Raw genomic sequence first — 18,082 nt, forward strand, 5'->3', positions numbered from 1 at the left:
TTAAATGTAGTCAGGTATGAAGACTTTTCATCTAACTGGACGTGCCAGAATCCATTCTTTGCATCAACAACACTGAAAATTTTCGCATTCGAAAGCTCAGGTAGCAGATTATCAATTGTATGTAGTCGGTAATGACTTCGTTTGATGTGTTGGTTGAGGTGTTTAGGGTCAATACAAACTCGTAGCTTATTCGGCTTTACCACGGTTACTAAGCTTGAAACCCATGGCGTTGGTTTAGTGACTTGTGTAATAATGTTCATATCACAAAGTCTGTTTAGCTCAGTTTGCAGTTGGTCCTTTATTGCAACAGGTACCTTCCTTGGTGGGTGTACTACTGGTTGAGCATTTTCGTTCAACTCCAGATGATATTTTCCTTCAAGTAAACCTGTACCTTCAAAGACATCTTCGTATTCTTTAAAAATATTTGCTTTATCAATTGGCTTATATGAATCCGGTGACATTGGTGCTCCTTGCTGTACACTTTTAATGTTTTCATAGTGTATTGTCATTAAGTTCATAGCTTGAACTGTTTTGTTACCAAGTAATGGAGTGAGTGTTTTATCTTTCACAACAATAAATTCTGCTTTGAATTTAGCATCATTCTTAGGATTGATTAGTTTCAGCTGGCAAGTACCAAGTGGTTTTATTGTAGTGTTATTGTACATTTTAAGGACTTGGCTTGTTTTCTTTAGTTCTTTAATTCCTAATTCTTTCAGTGCATTGCTATTTATAATGTTACATGTTGCACCACTGTCTAATTGAAATCTGACTGGCATGATTTTGTTACTTACAATGTTCATTGTTGCGTACACATGACGGCTATTTTTACCATCTACAGTGTTGATCTGTACAAGGGTTACTGCTTTGATTTCAAAAAATTCATCACTGTCGTAATCTTCTGACGCATAATTATCTGACAGAGTACGAACTTGCTGTGGTCTTCTAATTTTTGTTATCTTGCCTGATTGGCACACTGCTTCAAAGTGGTTTGTTTTGACACATTTACGACAAGTTTGACCATACGCTGGACAGCTGGATCTAGAATGTTCATGTCTCTTTCCACAATATTTGCAGTTGCTATTACTTCGGTATTGTTGCTTTTCATGTTTGACATAAGTGCCTTGTTTCTGTTTGAATTTTGTGTTTGGTTTTGTCTTATGTCTTACAGCATTTACTTCAGTGTTGGAGGCAGCTGTAGGGTTTTCTAGAGTTTTGATTCTTTCTTTAGTAAGCTCAGCAGCTCTTCCCAATTGCATGGTTTTATCAAGTGTAAGATCTAGCGTGCGTAGTAAGCGTTCCCTCAGACTCGAGTTGCTTATGCCGCAAACAATACGATCACGTACCAGGGAGTCATTCAGTGCCCCATAATTACATGTGGATGCAAGCAGTTTTAGTTCTGTGATGTATTTGTCGAATGTTTCATCTTGACGTTGATTTCTCATATTGAACATGTATCTTTCAACTGTTTCATTTTTCTTGGGATTGCAGTGGTTCTCAAATGCTTCTAGAACCTGTAGAAATGTTCTTTCATTCGGTGGACGTTCAAATGTCAATGTTTCGTACACTTCTCTCCCTTGTGTGCCTACCAGATAAAGAAACATTTTTACCTTAGCTTTCTCATCTTCTGAGTCCATTGTCAAATCGATGTAAAGTTCAACTTCTTCTTTCCATCTTTTCCACGCATCAGCGAGGTTTCGAGCTTCAACATTAAATTTATCGGGTGCCCGTAGCTTATCCATTGTTCCCAGAAAACGCACGTGGTTTTGAGCGGGACTTGAATTTGTTGCTTATTTCTATGTTTTAGGGATAGTGTTTTGCTTTCTTGGTTACTTCCCTGTTTCCAAATGACGGAATCTTTATATTTCTTCTAAAATTGTCATTGTATCGTCTTTACATCTGACACCATGTATCAAGTTTGGCTTCGAGTGATATAAACACAGTACGTTGAACTACATATTTAATAACAATACCATGCATTATGGGTACATTCCATTCTAACAGTTTGTAAATAAACAATAGCTAAATTAAGTATGCAGACCCGGACGCGTCTTATAAATTGGAGTATTGTTACATCTTCCATATTAAACCTGCTGTTACGTCAACATTGAACCCTGACCGGTTTTTTGTTGAGAGGATATATATATATATATATTAATTTGTTTCAAGACGACAAGGTAAATTCTATCAGATATTTAGTTCATGCTTAATTGTAACGCTATTGTGTTTCATATGTATCTTTAACAGAATAGTTTTCTTTGTTGGGTTTGTATATGCACAATCATTTACTTTCGTTTTCGCTGATACCCTCACAGTAGTATTTTTTTCTAAAGGAGAATATGGTATGAAATTATTAAATCTGATCTTGTTTCATACTTCTAACTGTGGTCATTATTTACACAATATGAAGGAAGTTGTTAAATTAATAGAGTTTGTATTTTATTGTCTATTAAATCTTTTAATTTGCGATATATGGCTGGCTGATCTGGTCATATTTGTTTTATACATTATATGTTTGCTAAAATTAAAAATAAAAATAACCAACCTAATATTATGAACGGGAAAAATATAACGATATTTGGAAAATAAATATCCCGGAATGTTAAGAGTTGAAAATAAATAATAGTCAGAGATTAGGCTTAATATTCTCTACATTTAGTAATATTCAATGAACACGTTTTTATTATGTTGCAGCTACAGATACTTTATCAGTTTTTGTTAGTGTAAAAAATCAAACAACAACGAATCCAAGGTAACATTTTTTTATACATGTCCAATTTTGACACTCTTAAACACGACTTAGAATTACAATAAACGCAATCTATTTGAAAAAGAGAATTTCTATTTTATTCTCTTTTTTCAATGCTTTCTATTTGTGTGAACAAAATATTCCAACAAACATTTAACTGGCATGATAACACATATATTTGATAATGGTATCAAATAACACTACACAACAAAACTTCGAGAACAAGAAATAAACACGTTTTACTTTACATGTACAAGAAACGTAGAAATAATTGTTAACAAGTAAATTGATAACCAATCAGATATCAATAATTTTCCCAAAAAGATGATGACAACAAATCAATAGAATGGGCAAATTTCCCTAAAACGATGTTAACGAAAAAGAAATCAATAGAATGATAAAATCTCCCAAAAATGATGAAAACTAAAAAGAAATCAATAGAATGGTAAAATTTCCCCAAAAAAGACGATAACCAACAAGAAGTCAATAGAATGGGGAAATTTCCCCAAAAGATGATAACCAACAAGAAATCAATAGAATGGGGATATTTCCCCAAAAAGACGATAACCAACAAGAAGTCAATAGAATGGGGATATTTCCCCAAAAAGATGATAACCAACAAGAAATCAATAGAATGGGGAAATTTCCCCAAAAGATGATAACCAACAAGAAATCACTAAAATGGGGAAATTTCCCCAAAAAGATGATAACCAACAAGAAGTCAATAGAATAGGGAAATCTCCCCAAAAAGATGATAACCAACAAGAAGTCAATAGAATGGGGAAATTTCCCCAAAAAGATGATAACGAAAACGAAATCACTAAAATGGGGAAATTTCCCTACAAAGTTGATAACCAAAAATAAATCAATAGACTGGGAAAATTTCCCCAAAAAGATGGCAACGATACCGAAATCAATAGAATGGGGAAATTTCCTTACACAGTTGATAACCAAAAAAAATATTTAGACTGGGGAAATTTCTTCACAACGATTTTAACCAAATAGTTATCTATAGACTGGGGAATCATTCCCACAGAGATGATAACCAAAATAAGTTCACAGGTTTGAAGAAAATACTCATGCATTGCACAATGATTGCACATTCCGTTGTATACAACAGCGAGAAATATGTCGTCTAACAGATACTGTAAGAATAGAAAAGAGTCACTGTGGTGAAACATTTTAAGCAGCAGATAACACAATTGAAAGGAATCATTGGCTGGGAATATTCACACTGATAAATTAAACAACAAACATCAGAAATAGAGATGATACAGTATAGATGGGCTAATTTCCTCACAAACTCTTGTTAACTGTAATCATGTATATCGGGGCCTTTAATAGGCGACTAAACAGTATGGTTTTTCTCATGTTGAAGGCCGTAAGGTTGCCGTTAATTGTTAAAAACCACTTAAAATGATCTTTGAGGAATAGTTGTCTCATTGACAATCATACCCGATCCCCTTATTTATGAATAGCTATAAATTAACTCGTATGTTTTAATCTATCGGGGCCTCGGTGGCCGAGTGCTCCAAGTAGTCCAACTACTGTATCACTAGCCAGTCAACGCTGAGATTATGAATTCGAATTCCGCTCGTGCAAGGTGTGCTCGACTCCAATCTTGATTGACTAGGCCCATGATTGTCAGTTTTCCTATCGAAGGTTCGTGGTTTTCTTCGGGCCATCCGGCTTCCTCCATCAATAAAAAATGACCGCCTTGAAATAGCACAATAGTGTTGAAAGTGGCGTTAAACACCAACAAATCAATCAATCAATCAATTTAATCTGGTGAATTTCCCAGCCCGTTTGAAAAAATTACACCCTATGGGAGACCATGAAAAAAATTGACACATTTGAAGTGAGTTTATAATCTTGCAGAATGTGGTTTTAATTTCAACTGTTCAACATTTACAGCAAATATTATAATTCAAACCATACAGATTAAATAGAAAACAAGCTCTGTCCTTTATTTGGTGTCTTTATGCAGGCAGTAATAGATCATGCCTTAAGTTGAAGTCTTCTTTTCCTTTCCTGTAAATATATCATGCCTTGATTAGAAGTCTTCTTTTCCTTTCCTGTAAATGTATCATGCCTTGAGTAGATGTCATCTTTTTCTTTCTTGTAAATATATCATGCCTTGGGTAGAAATTCTTCTTTTCCTTTCCTGTAAATATATACATCGTTGATACAAAAGATTGCTACATGTACCAGACAGTGTGACGTTACGTTAATATTATAAGGAAGCTTCCATTTCATTTTTAGGGGAGGGGAGGAGGGCTGGGATGAAATTTGAAAAAAACGTCAGGACCGAATAGAGGGAAAAAGAAAAAGAAAAAGGCAGGACAGAGATTACAATTAAAAAAAAATGCAGGACAATATTTTTCACCCCCCCCCCCCTTTTTCTCCCAATTAATGTCAAATGGTAGCTCCCTTACGTATAAATAAGCCTGCTATATGTATATCGTTACAAGATAAACTGCATTGAATGTCTCAATACTTTCTGTTATCGTCATTCTGAAGTTGATATCTATAAAATGAGAAGATTGTACCTGCATAGGGCAATTTTGATATCATTTAGAAAAAGTACGAGCCCCTTTACAGGCATTCTGATATCTGAGTATACAACAAATTTTAAGGAGGTTTGCGCGAACTATAAGTTCAGTTTTAAAATATGTATCATGAAAATCATTCTGTCACCACTGTGTTAACCGGGACAATTTCAAACTCGATATTTGATTCTAAAAATTAGGACAATACAAACATTTAAAAAAAGATGTGAAACCCTGTCTAATTTAGAAAAGATGGAGTTACAGTCTATACAGTAACTTTCTTTCACTTGCAGTATATTTACATATTTGCCAATGTGCGTTTTATGTATTGGCAGCAGAAATGTCCTTAAAAACTAGTAAGTCTATTTCCTCATCAATTGATTACGCTTGAGAATTGGCAATAGTTAGGAATAGTTCACGCTCACGATTTTTTTACGACACTGTATGGTATAATAGCGTTATAGAGTATAGAAGTTGTGGTGACGTTACAGTAGAAATTAAATAAGGTCACCGAATTTGTTTTTTCCGCTAAAAATCAAACCTTAAGAAATGCATTCTAAAAAAAATAAACTAAATAAATGGGGATGGACACAGATGCTGCCCCCGCTTGCATATACTGTTATAAAGGGACACAACTCAAGAACTGTAAAAGTGACGCTTCCCAAATTTGTACTTGCAATGAGTTTTGTGGTAATTAGCATTGTGTATACGTTTCATAACAAACTTAAGTTAGACAACAGAAACAAAAAATCCAGTTTTGTAAAGGAGCATAACTCTAAAACGGTAAAAATGACGCCACCAAAGTTCAAACTTGATCTGTGTTTTGTAGTTATAAGCATTGTGTATAAGTTTCATAACATTTGGTTGAGGAAAACTAAAGTTAGAGAACGGAAACAAAAAAATAAGCATGTTTTCCATTTGTAAAGGTGCATAACTCTAGAACGGCAAAAGTGACGCCACCAATATTCAAACTTGGTCTGTGTTTTGTGGTAATAAACATTGTGTATAAGTTCCATAAAGTTTGGTTGAGGCAAACTAAAGTTAGAGGACGGAAACAAAACAATTAGCATTTTTTCCATTTGTAAAGGGGCATAACTCTAGAAAGATTAAAATGACGCCACTAAAATTCAACCTTGATCTATGTTTTGTGGTAATAAGCATTGTGTATAAGTTTCATAACATTTAGTTGAGGCAAACTAAAGTTAGAGAACGGAAACAAAAAATTCAGCAATTTTTCCATTTGTAAAGGGGCATAACTCAAGAATGGCAAAAGTGACACCACCAACATTCAAACTTGATCTGTGTTTTGTGGTAATAAGCATTGTGTATAAGTTTCATAACATTTGATTGAGGCAAACTAAAGTTAGAGAACGGAAACCAATTTTGGGACGTTCTTACGGACGTACAGACAAACAAGGATAACAAACTTATTGCCCCCTCCGCTACGACGGGAGCATAAACATTTGAAAATAAATCTTTATAAGTCTGTTGCCGATGAAAAAAAGCAATATCTAGAAGCATTGAATTATATTTAACAAGAATTTATCCATAGTACACGGATGCCCCATTACACTATCATTTTCTATGTTCAGTGGACCGTGAAATTGGGTCAAAAATCTAATTTGGCATTTAAATTAGAAAGATCAAATCATAGAGAACATGTGTACGACGTTTCAAGTTCATTGGACTTCAACTTCATCAAAAACTACCTTGACCAAAAACTTTAACCTGAAGCGGGACAGACTGACGGACGAACGGACGAACGGACGAACGAACGGACGAACGGACGCACAGACCAGGAAACATAATGCCCCTCTACTATCGTAGGTGGGGCATAAAAATAACAAGAACAACTTTCAGTGGTGTCGTGGTAGCATGTTTGCATCGAGTGCAAGAGGTCATGGGATCGAAACCCGGCTTGGTCAAAACAAAAACTTTAAAAGTGACATTTGCTGCTACTACGCTGAGCACGCAGCATTAAGGAGTAAGAGAAAAGATTGGTCGGCTCGGAATTAGAATAAGGTGTCCGACTAGGGTGACATATGAAGCGGCGGATTTAACCCGAATCCTCCTTATGGAGCTACTTTTATGGTTAATGAAAATGTTTTACATGTTCCACTCCAAACATTGCATAATAAGAGGCCCCGGTCCCCCCCTTTTTTTGCAAAATCCCGGGTCCGCATCTGATGTCTTCCTACGGACTGCTGCCTTGTGAGCGAGCAAGTTGTAAATTCATTCCAGCAAGTCGGTCTAGTACAAAGCAGGATTTATTATGCATATCACATTAACATATGTTCCCGTCCTAAATAAAAATTAACTTTGCCGCTTGATCGTTCAAATTCGAATTAAATGTACGTATGAACGAACAGCCACTCCGCTAGCAGCCATTTTTCAGATATGTCTATAAACCAAAAAAATTGCATAAGATTCATTCTAACTTAATTTTTTTTTTAATATACTAGTAACCACTAAATCGTGTGTTTTATATATAAAATGAAGCATTCAAAGACACTATTAAATTAATTGTCGTTAAATTAATGCATACGAAATGAAATTTTGAAATTCATTTAATCAGTGTCTTTGACTGCTTAATTGTATTCTTAAAACAGATAATTTAGTAGTCATATATTAATAAAAACGGTTTCAAATTAACTAAGTTTGAATCTGATGCAACTTTTGGGTTTATAGTCATATCTGAAAACTGGCTGCAAGCGTAGTGGCTTCTAGCTTGATCCTGGTGTGCGAGGCATTAATACCTTAAAAATGAGATTACTAGCTTGTGTGTGTTGAAATTGATCTTATTTTGTCATGTTTTCTAAAAACCTACCCATAAAATTCCAACCTATTCATGTTATACTTTTTTCATAATATTTATAGCATGCAAAATCAGATATAATATAAAGTAATGTCTACTAAATCTGCTTATAAACCATTCGTGCAACAGTTACTTGAAAGCATAATCGAGTACACACACTATTGTTTGCTATAAATACGTATTATATCCAAGTGAAAATACTTCCAATACTGTTGATTATGATTCATAAAACGTACGTTGATATTAAGTGTATATATCAATTACTTTCGTTCAATCCCGGTTCCAATGTCGTGCTACGGTTGGTACGGCATCAAATCGGGTATCCGCTATTAAAATAAGAGATGAAGGAGTCTGCAGCTGTGAATTGTTGTGTTCAAGATAATTTCAGAATTGATGGTTGTTTGTTATTTCATTTTAACTAAGCGTTGGTCATTTGACTTTCCCACAAGTATTGATTACAGCACGGCGTTGTCTGTTCAATTTTAATTGTATGCATCATAAATATCTAGCAAATAACACATCTTGTTGTGATTAACAAAAGATACCGATTAAAAAGATGATCTGAATTATTCGGATTATTTATATATATTGTGCATAAAACAGTGAAAAACAGTAATTACATGCTTTATTCAAAAATTAACACACTTGCATTTTCACTGATCAATGAAATGAGCTTGAGGTCAATTGAAAACTGTCAGATGGGCATAAGGACCTTGCAAGGTACGCACATATACCAATTAACTAGCTATGTGTTAGCGAAAAATACGTCATAATTGTGTCATTTGGACAGAGGACTCGTTCTGCATATGTCTGAAATATTTGTCACTGGAAGTTAAACAAGCAGTTTTATATTTGTATGATAATATACATTTTAATTTCTGGTAAATGATGCAATCAAACTATGTTTTCAAATTGATATGCTACAATTAAAATGTTTTACTAGACACAAAAAGGAACTGGTATCGCAGTAAGGTATTCTCGCAGTAACTACCGGTATGCTTCTGTGAGAACATGTGGTGGTATTCATGCTAGAAATAGGAATTTTGATGATCCATATTTCAAAAATGACAACATTGTTTCATAAGAAGAAAAAAGAATCGACATGGCAGTAATTCCTCGTCTTTGAATATATATCATTATATTGACGAAAGCTATGAATATATGTCAATATACACTTTGTTTTATCAAAAATTACTCTGAACAAAAACACATTATCTATCCAAAATTTTCTAACATTACGAATGATAATTGCTATGAAGATGTTTCAAAAGACGCAAAATGGATCGGTATGGTGCTATGCTTTATTTTTATAATCCGTATTTCAGAAATGACAATTTATTATACTTTGCTTTATCAAGTTTTATTCTGGACAAAAACAAATGATTTATAAATTTTCTTTCATCACGAAATCAGAATGTTAAAAATGGACGTCTGTCTGTCCAACTGTCTTTTGGTTATTTGTGTCGTTGGGCTGTCTGATAAAACGAAAATATACCACTTGTACTCTATAAATACTTGATGCATAATTGAAATGAAAGTGTACCATCGTGACTATCATATGTATGACTTTGAAATATGTATCTATTAAAAAACTCTCTCATTGTATACCTTATTCTAAAATTTTGAATACAATTATTTTATTTCTCCTTTTTCTACTTCAACAAATGATGTCTTTGATCACCGCTTGTAAGATTTATATTTAGAAAACTTGTATTAAAGTTTCTTTTTTTTTCTTTCTTTTTTTTTCAAATATTTGATAAATATAAAAATAAGAAGATGTGGTACATGTATGATTGCCAATGAGACAACTCTCCACAAGAGACTTAATGACGTAGAAGCTAGCAAGTATAGGTCACCGTACGGCCTTCAACATTGAGAAAAACCCATACCACATAGTCAGCTATAAAATGACAAATGTAAAACAATTCAAACAAATATGCAGATATTTGTTCATGTCAATCGCAATCCAGTTCTCATTATACAATAGTTATGATTTTATTTATGAAATTGAAACTTTGACAAATAATTTTGTATTTGCTTTTTTATCCCAGTTAAAGGTCTAGCCTTTATTTATATAATTAGGTTCATTTAAGCAACATTTTTAAATATATATAAAAATGATATTAATCTTCGATAATTGATAATCTGATAAATGCCGTAATGTAAATATGCATACCTACTTTGTAACACGGCTTCGTAAGTTTTTTTAACTTACCGATTTAGCGCAAGTATTTAATAAAAACAAATATTGTTTTCGTATGAAATGACCTTCCTAACCATTATGCAAACGAATATATTGGGTCAAACCAATTAACCTCTATTTATTCCAATGTGGTATTTCCACTGATGCTAGTTATAGATGCTATAAATCCGACCATTTTGACATTTGCACCTAATTAATATTCAACGGTTTGTATACATGAATCATGATAACAATTATTTAAAGAAATTCCAGTGTCAGCGTCTTTAAAGAGGGAACGGCAATGTAACTTTTTATCAGTTTTTCAATAATATAAATCTATCTCTGGGGTGTCACTACATTTATCTGACCAAACTTGTTTATTATATATTGAAAGTGAAATTTCTTCATACTGAAAGATATGAAAGGGCAAATAGTGGAAAGTAATTAAGATGTGACGAATTTATCGGAAAAGCAAGATGTGATAATGACGATTGCAAGGGCGATTTCATAAAGGGGGAAGGGTTCCCAGGATAAAAGGGGCGGGGAGTTCCAACTCAAGGACCCCCCCCCCCCCCATCCCCAGGATCCGCCACGGGATTGCGTTGCTTCTAAACATGAACGTGACGTTGTTGGAAAATGAGATTATATATTTTTATCCCGATATCGACACTCCTTTCAACCCTACGTAGCCAGCACATATAGTTAAAATCAGTAAATAATTTAGTCAAACGTTTGTGTATTTGTCTTCACAGCATGAACTTATCTGATGACCAGAATATAATACATGATTATGACCAGCTGTGAACTATGAATTGAAGATACTATGTAACGCCAAGAAATTGTATACTCAACGCATAAACATAATTCATAATTTGGAACTAATCGGTGGCACACTGTACGTCTACGTATGCAAGGAGATCAAAACAGAATTTTCATAGAATATCATAAAAATTGAGACGAGGCTTTGTTATTAGATAGTTTATTCGTTTGTCCATATCATCATAATATTAGATATAAGAAGATGTGGTATGAGTGCCAATGAGACAACTCTCCATCCAAGTCACAATTTGTAAAAGTAAACTATTATAGGTCAAAGTACGGCCTTTAACACGGAGCCTCGGTTCACACCGAACAGCAAGCTATAAAGGGCCCCAAAACGACTAGTGTTAAACCATTCAAACAGGAAAACTAACGGTCTAATCTATATGTATAATATGTCATTATAAAAATAAGAAGATGTGGTACGACTGCTAATGAGACAAATCTTCCCAAGAGACAAAATAACACAACTATAGGTCATCGTACGGCCTTTGACAATGAGTAAAACCCATACCGCATAGTTAGCTGTTAAAGGCACTGAAATGACAAATGTAAAACAATTTAAAAAAGAAAACTAACAGCCTGATTTATGTGCAAAATAATGAACGAAAAACAAATATGATATACAGCAATAAACGACAACCACTGAATTACGGGCTCCTGACTTGGGACAAGTACATCCAGAATGTGGCGGGGTTAAACAAGTTTGAAGGCGCGCCAACCCTCCCCTAACCTGGGATAGTGGTGTAACAGTACAACATAAGAACGAACTATAAAAATCAGTTGAAAATGGTTAAACTCGATAGATCGAAACAAAGCAAAAATACATCTTACAAAAACGCAGAGTGGACGTGGCAGGGTACCTATACATCCCCACTACAAAAAGTGCAGATCTGAGTGTACTCGCAGTTATTGACAGCTGTTCAAAGCCAATAATAACTAATAAAATCATGCATCTAAGACTAAAATATCAAATAAGTTCACATCCAACATCTATATAATGAATTTAGAGTAAAGATTTATTATAAATGAATGTGCCTATTTAAATTAATATTTAGTTTGATTTTAATTTACTGATAACCACTAAACCAATGAAAACAGTACAAAAAGATCTAATTATAGCGTTGAATTGGTAATCTTTTTAGAATAAGTTTAATAAAAGGAACGATAAGTTTACCCGGATCGTATCTTAATTTCCAGGCTCGGCAAACTACATGTATATCTCCGTAAAAACTAGGGTGTGCTTTCCGATTAAAAAATACAACCAAACTTCCAAACCAAATCTTAATATCTATGGAAGAGTTTAGTAAAGGTTTTAAATAATTTGGTAACGAAATTCCTGACTTAATAATTTACCAGTTATAGATAGATTACTTTCATTAAAATCCGAAACGTCACAACAGACACGTCAGTAAGGATTTTATTTTCGGCTTGTAGAAGTCTAGGTGACCATGATATTTCTATTCTCTAATAAACACTATAGATGCACAATTTAAAGTCATTTAATTATTAATTTTAAATCATACAACTTCAATTAATTTTCAAGTAAATCAAAGTAATGTAAGATTTATAGACATAATAATTTGAATCATCATTACACACGACTCCACATATTGAGTAATTCATCGTGAAATACGTTTGACCGGAATTATGTACAAATGTTTTGATAAACCTGATAACCGGATGGTTACATATACCATATTTATGGAAATTATGGCTTTGAAGTAAAGCGGTCTACAGTTTTGTATTTCTGTCATCATTAACGCCAACTTGCAGTGCATGAAGTAAATCAACAATGTATATCAAACTAATCTTAACGTTTATGAAATTTTAAAATACAAATTAAGTTTTGCAAGATGTGGAATGGAAAGTAATTTTTTGGGTATACAAGAATATTTATGGTTTTCTCTCTCGTCTCAGTGTAGAAAAATGTTATTAACGTATTTATCAACTACTTACACGCATGTGATGACTTCTACATAGCATTAGAAGGTTACGAGGCAGATTAATTGTTACACCTTTTATAATATTTCCAAAGTTATAAATAAAACAACATTAACAGAAAGAGGGATATGCTCGTGTTAGTAATAACCTAAACATTCAACCTAGTCTGAGATTACTCTGACGTATGACAGATTTTTTTACGAATGGCTTTAAATATTTCTTGATGCATTTAAAGAACGATCACCATGATGGGCCTTAAACAGTAAATATTGGTTTATATTCTTAAAATGCTATCATGAGAACCAAATTTCAATTTATTTATGTCATGTGTATGTGTGTAAATGCTTAACAGTTCTGAAACATCTTACACCGTATGTTAAGCAATTTATGTTTTTGTTTCTCGTTGCATGAAATATTTGGCATTCGACATTCAGTGAACAAATAATCAAAATATTTGATATTTTTCCGATCAAAGCCCTTTAACCTCCCCCGGCCCCCGCCGCTACGGGAATCAACTTTTGAATTTATTTTTTTTTTGGAAATTTTTTCAATAAAAACTTAAATTAAAAAGATAGTCAAAGTTAGGAGTAAAGCGCGATGATAATTGCTTATTAATACTTTTTATAAGAATTTTATGATTTTCAAGCCTGTATATATAACCGTTATGCGTGTTAAGCCAACGGCCCTTTTATGAATAAAAAAAACTATTTAAATTGATTGTAACTTAAACTGAAATGTTTATGGCTTGTGGGAATTTTTTTTTTTTTTTTTTTTTTTCATGAAAATAGTTGCGGGGATTTCGTTTCTTCTTTTTTGTTTATTTTAAGGCAAACATTGCGTAACAACTGACATATTTGTCATTAATGACATGGTCGGTAAATGTCGTTTCCTTGACAATGAAGTACACATCCGGTTATTTCGGTATGTTCCGTAATTACAATGTCACGAGGTTCCAAAAAATCGATCGAAACCCATGCATCCATATGACATGTCGAGTTAATTAACAGATAGTTAACGCAGCATCGCACTATAAACGATTGAAGTCCACTTGTTGGAGTTCATGTCAATATAATACTTCAACGAGGATACTAATATTGGGTACATGCCCCCAGACCTGGTGGGTAATTAAGCCGGTGTTTAGGAAACCGTTTTTACAGTTTATTAAAGGGTGTTCCAATAAACACTAAAACAACTGGCATATATAATTTCTTTCCTGAACAGAAAATTTCACCTGCTAAATGATCTTAATGAGGAATTCTTGTCAAATGTTCTGACTCCTTCGTTTTTTTTATACGATACAGGGTAAAATATTTTGCCCCATAACACCCATTTTTTCTTTTCATTTAAGACTTCAATAGCTCATAAAACGTCATTAACCAAACATTAAGCAGATTCAAGATTTCTTTTCTTTCGATTTGAGACCCAAATAATGCCAATACTAAATATAAGGTAAGAGTCAGTCTTTTCCCGCCATTTTTTAAAGATTAAATATCTCGAAAGGAGCTCTATAACCTATCAATATTTTTAGCTTATTTTGTTCCTTTACTAATTCCCTTCTTACTTATAGTATCAACTTTTTAAACTCTAGATTTTTTCAATTTCACCTAAGTACATCCTTTATCTGTAATATTGTTTCAAAAACCAATAGAAATATTCGTGCTGTTCAAATAAACATGTAGTTTACATAAAAGCTTTTGCAAAGAGATCCACGGGGCCCTGGGTGGCCCGGCCCCCTCTTTCATAGGAAAAATTTAATTGATTATATAGGGATTCAATGAAGCATGACTGGAGCGCCCCCTTAGGTCAGTCAGCGCCCCCTCCCCCTTTAGAAAAAGTTCTGGATCCGCCACAGGAGCCTGGGTTTGATTAACGACAAGTTTATAAGTCAAATCAAGCTGTAAATAATATCTTAGATGTGGATAAGTAGATTCAATAGCAATACAAAGTTTGCTGGTGACCTTGACCTTGCGATGGGGAGGGGCACGTGGCCCCCTCTGACTCCAAGTAAATCCGCCACTGCAGTGATCAGTACGAAAACAAGAATATTTCACCCCCTTTCTTCGGAAAAAATATGCATTAAAATTGATTCTTACTGAATGCCTGATTACTAGTATCATAAAAAGAAGAATAAAGGTGTATTATTAGGTTGCTGTTACAGTATATTAACACTATATGTATAAGCTTTGTTAAAATTGAGGATGGGAAAGAGAAATGTATCAATAACAACTCGACCAAAGAGCAGTGAAAATAGATCACGTGTTCACTTAAAAACATGCATTTAGTACACTTAACCCATTATTGACTATACATTTTAACTTGTTCTAAATCACAAAAGATAAAATTTCATGTCTTATACTCGTACAGCGTTTAAGGATTTGAATTTTTCTAATTTCTCTATGTCTTTTAAGATCGATGCATGTTTGAACACGATTGAAGATCATTAAATCATAGATGTATAAACCCGTTTATACATCTATGATTGAATTAATTCTTAGGTTTTTCATCGTTTATTTCAACAAGCGTCAATTCATTGTACAGCCACAGTTATAAATATTTGTTAATCATTTATAAAACATACCTGTCGCCAATTTTGTTCTTTTTTTCGCTGTCACTTCCTTTGTCGTAGATGGCATCAACATTCATTGAAATACACAACAACATATGGCATCATTATAAATGTGAAATTTTACGCGTACATTAAGTTAGATGTGCAGACGAGATGATGACGACTGTTTCCGAGATTTGTAGTAAAATAATGCTGTGATTGACAAGCATTTATAGTGTTGTGGGGAATTATCAAGATTATACAGGCACACAGTAAACCGTACTGTTGTTCGTTATGAATAATTTAGACACTTAATTTTACATTTGTGAACGATAATCATAAATTGTGTTTGGATATTGTGTAGTAAACTCAAGTAGTGAGAAAAGTAAAGACAACAAACCTACCAGGAGCATAAGGAGTGATACGTTCAGGTACTGTTATTTAAGATTTAAAATATTTCTTTAACTTAAACTTTATAATTTATGTATCATCAGAATACGTTTGTTTGTTTCGATTTTTGTTTTATATTCAGAGAGATTTGTAGGACTTTATGGTTTTCTTTGTTAATACGAATAAAATTGGTATTCTCGCATTTTCTAGTATTATGATTATATACTGGTTTTTTGGAACTATATAAATATAAGTAGATGTACGTGGTATGATTGCCAATGAGACAACAATCGACCAAAGCTTAAATGAAGAGGATATGTAAGCAATAATTAATATATGCAACCGTCCAGCCTTCAACAATAAATAAACCCGCACTTTATAGTCGGCTATATAAAATGTTCCGACCTCAAAATCATGTAACAATTCAATTAGAAAACAAACGGCCTACTTCATAACAAAATAGTCGACAAAAAACAAAGACATGTGACTATATATCATGCACTGGTATACAGGCCATGCAGAGTCCAGACGCATTGCATAAATCTAATACAACCTTTCCAAGATCTGACATCAAGACCTACACTCTTCAATGACAAAATAGTATTACAGGCAAGATATATCAAAATATAAAGAAATGTTTTGCACAGAACATAATTTCAAATTCTACTTTATATCAATTAGAACGAAGAAGAGGCATTCGTTTTTTTCCTAGTTTGTGTAGTCGCCGCGAAATAGTAGAACTCTGCAAGTTTAGGACAACAAATCATAAGCTACCTATTGAATAAGGGAGATGGCAAAATATCCAACGTGAAAAAAGAATCTGCACATTATGCGACTTGAATGAAATTGGTGACGAATTTCATTACATTATGTCATGCAGGAAATTTGCCAACATCCGAAATTTATTTATTCAAGAAAATTATTCAAAACGTCCAAATACACTTAAATTTAGTAATCTTATGATCTGCAAAAAAAATATAGATACTTTCGAAACTCTGCAAATTCATTAAAATTGTTAATAAAGGGTTGTGTGATCCGGGCTGACATCTCTCTCATACATGTTGATTTGTTGATTTGTTATTAATATTATGTGTTCTCTGTTCCATTCCAATGTAAATGGTTTATTCAGAAATAAAGATACAAGAAATAAAATACGGAACATCGCTGGTACCATTCGGAATATGCATTACGAATAATTGCGCTATTGTAACTTCAAACTAGTGTAACCCCGCCACATTCTGTCTTTGCCTGTCCCAAGTCAGGAGTCTGTAATCCAGGGGTTGGCATTTCATGCTGTGTATCATATTAGTTGTTCGTTCATTATTTAGTTCATAATTTAGTTTTCTCGTTTGATTTGATATACATTTGTAGATGACTATAAGGTATGGGTTTTTACTTATTATTGAAGGCTGTATGGTGATCACCTGTAGTTGTTAATTTCTGTGCCATTTGGTCTCTTGTGGAGAGTTTTCTCAGTGACAATAATACCATATATCTTCTTATTTATATAATTATCAACTATAGAAATGATGCTTATCATGCATCAATAGATATCGGTAATTTATTAGTTTTGAATCTATTAGCAGTAGCACTTATTATCGCCTCCTTTGGTTGCCTTTTTTGATGTCATCAGCTGAGAGGAGACGATTTGTAGATTTATAGACTTGTAGATTATAATAACAAAAACATCGGCAATATATACCGTCATGACCGTCTGGCATTAATCTTTTGAAATACAGTATGTTCAGGAAGCAGTCATCATAAACGCTACGGGAGGTGACCATATGATTAATTTATTTGATTTTATATCATTTATATATCAACAACAAGTAGTTTTATACGAGAAGTCAATGGATTTGATGATTTTAAAACAAATTAAGGTAGCACAATACAAAGATTTTTTTTACCCCAAATCAGACAACTTGAAACTGATGTAATTTCTTTCATCCAGCCTCAAATTTTATAAATGAGGTACCAAAAGAAAGAAGAAAGATTAATCTTTCAAGTGGTTATAATTTCATTATGGCATAATTATTAGATAATTAATTATTATGTAATTAGTTGCTAGATTGTGATGTCCACACTTGAATGA

General features: G+C 33.3%; 1 protein-coding gene across 1 annotated transcript in view; it reads left to right on the forward strand.

Annotated features, from left to right (window-relative positions):
* Window positions 1-2,695: 2,695 nt before the first annotated feature.
* Window positions 2,696-18,082, forward strand: part of LOC127711530 (uncharacterized) — a 30,614-nt gene continuing 15,227 nt past the window's right edge. The window contains exon 1 of the mRNA XM_052217609.1: window positions 2,696-2,749. The gene's annotated coding sequence lies outside the window, so the exon portion shown is untranslated. The remainder of the gene's footprint in view (window positions 2,750-18,082) is intronic.

Source organism: Mytilus californianus, unplaced genomic scaffold (assembly GCF_021869535.1).
Source record: "Mytilus californianus isolate M0D057914Y unplaced genomic scaffold, xbMytCali1.0.p SCAF_8, whole genome shotgun sequence".
Lineage (NCBI taxonomy): Eukaryota > Metazoa > Mollusca > Bivalvia > Mytilida > Mytilidae > Mytilus > Mytilus californianus.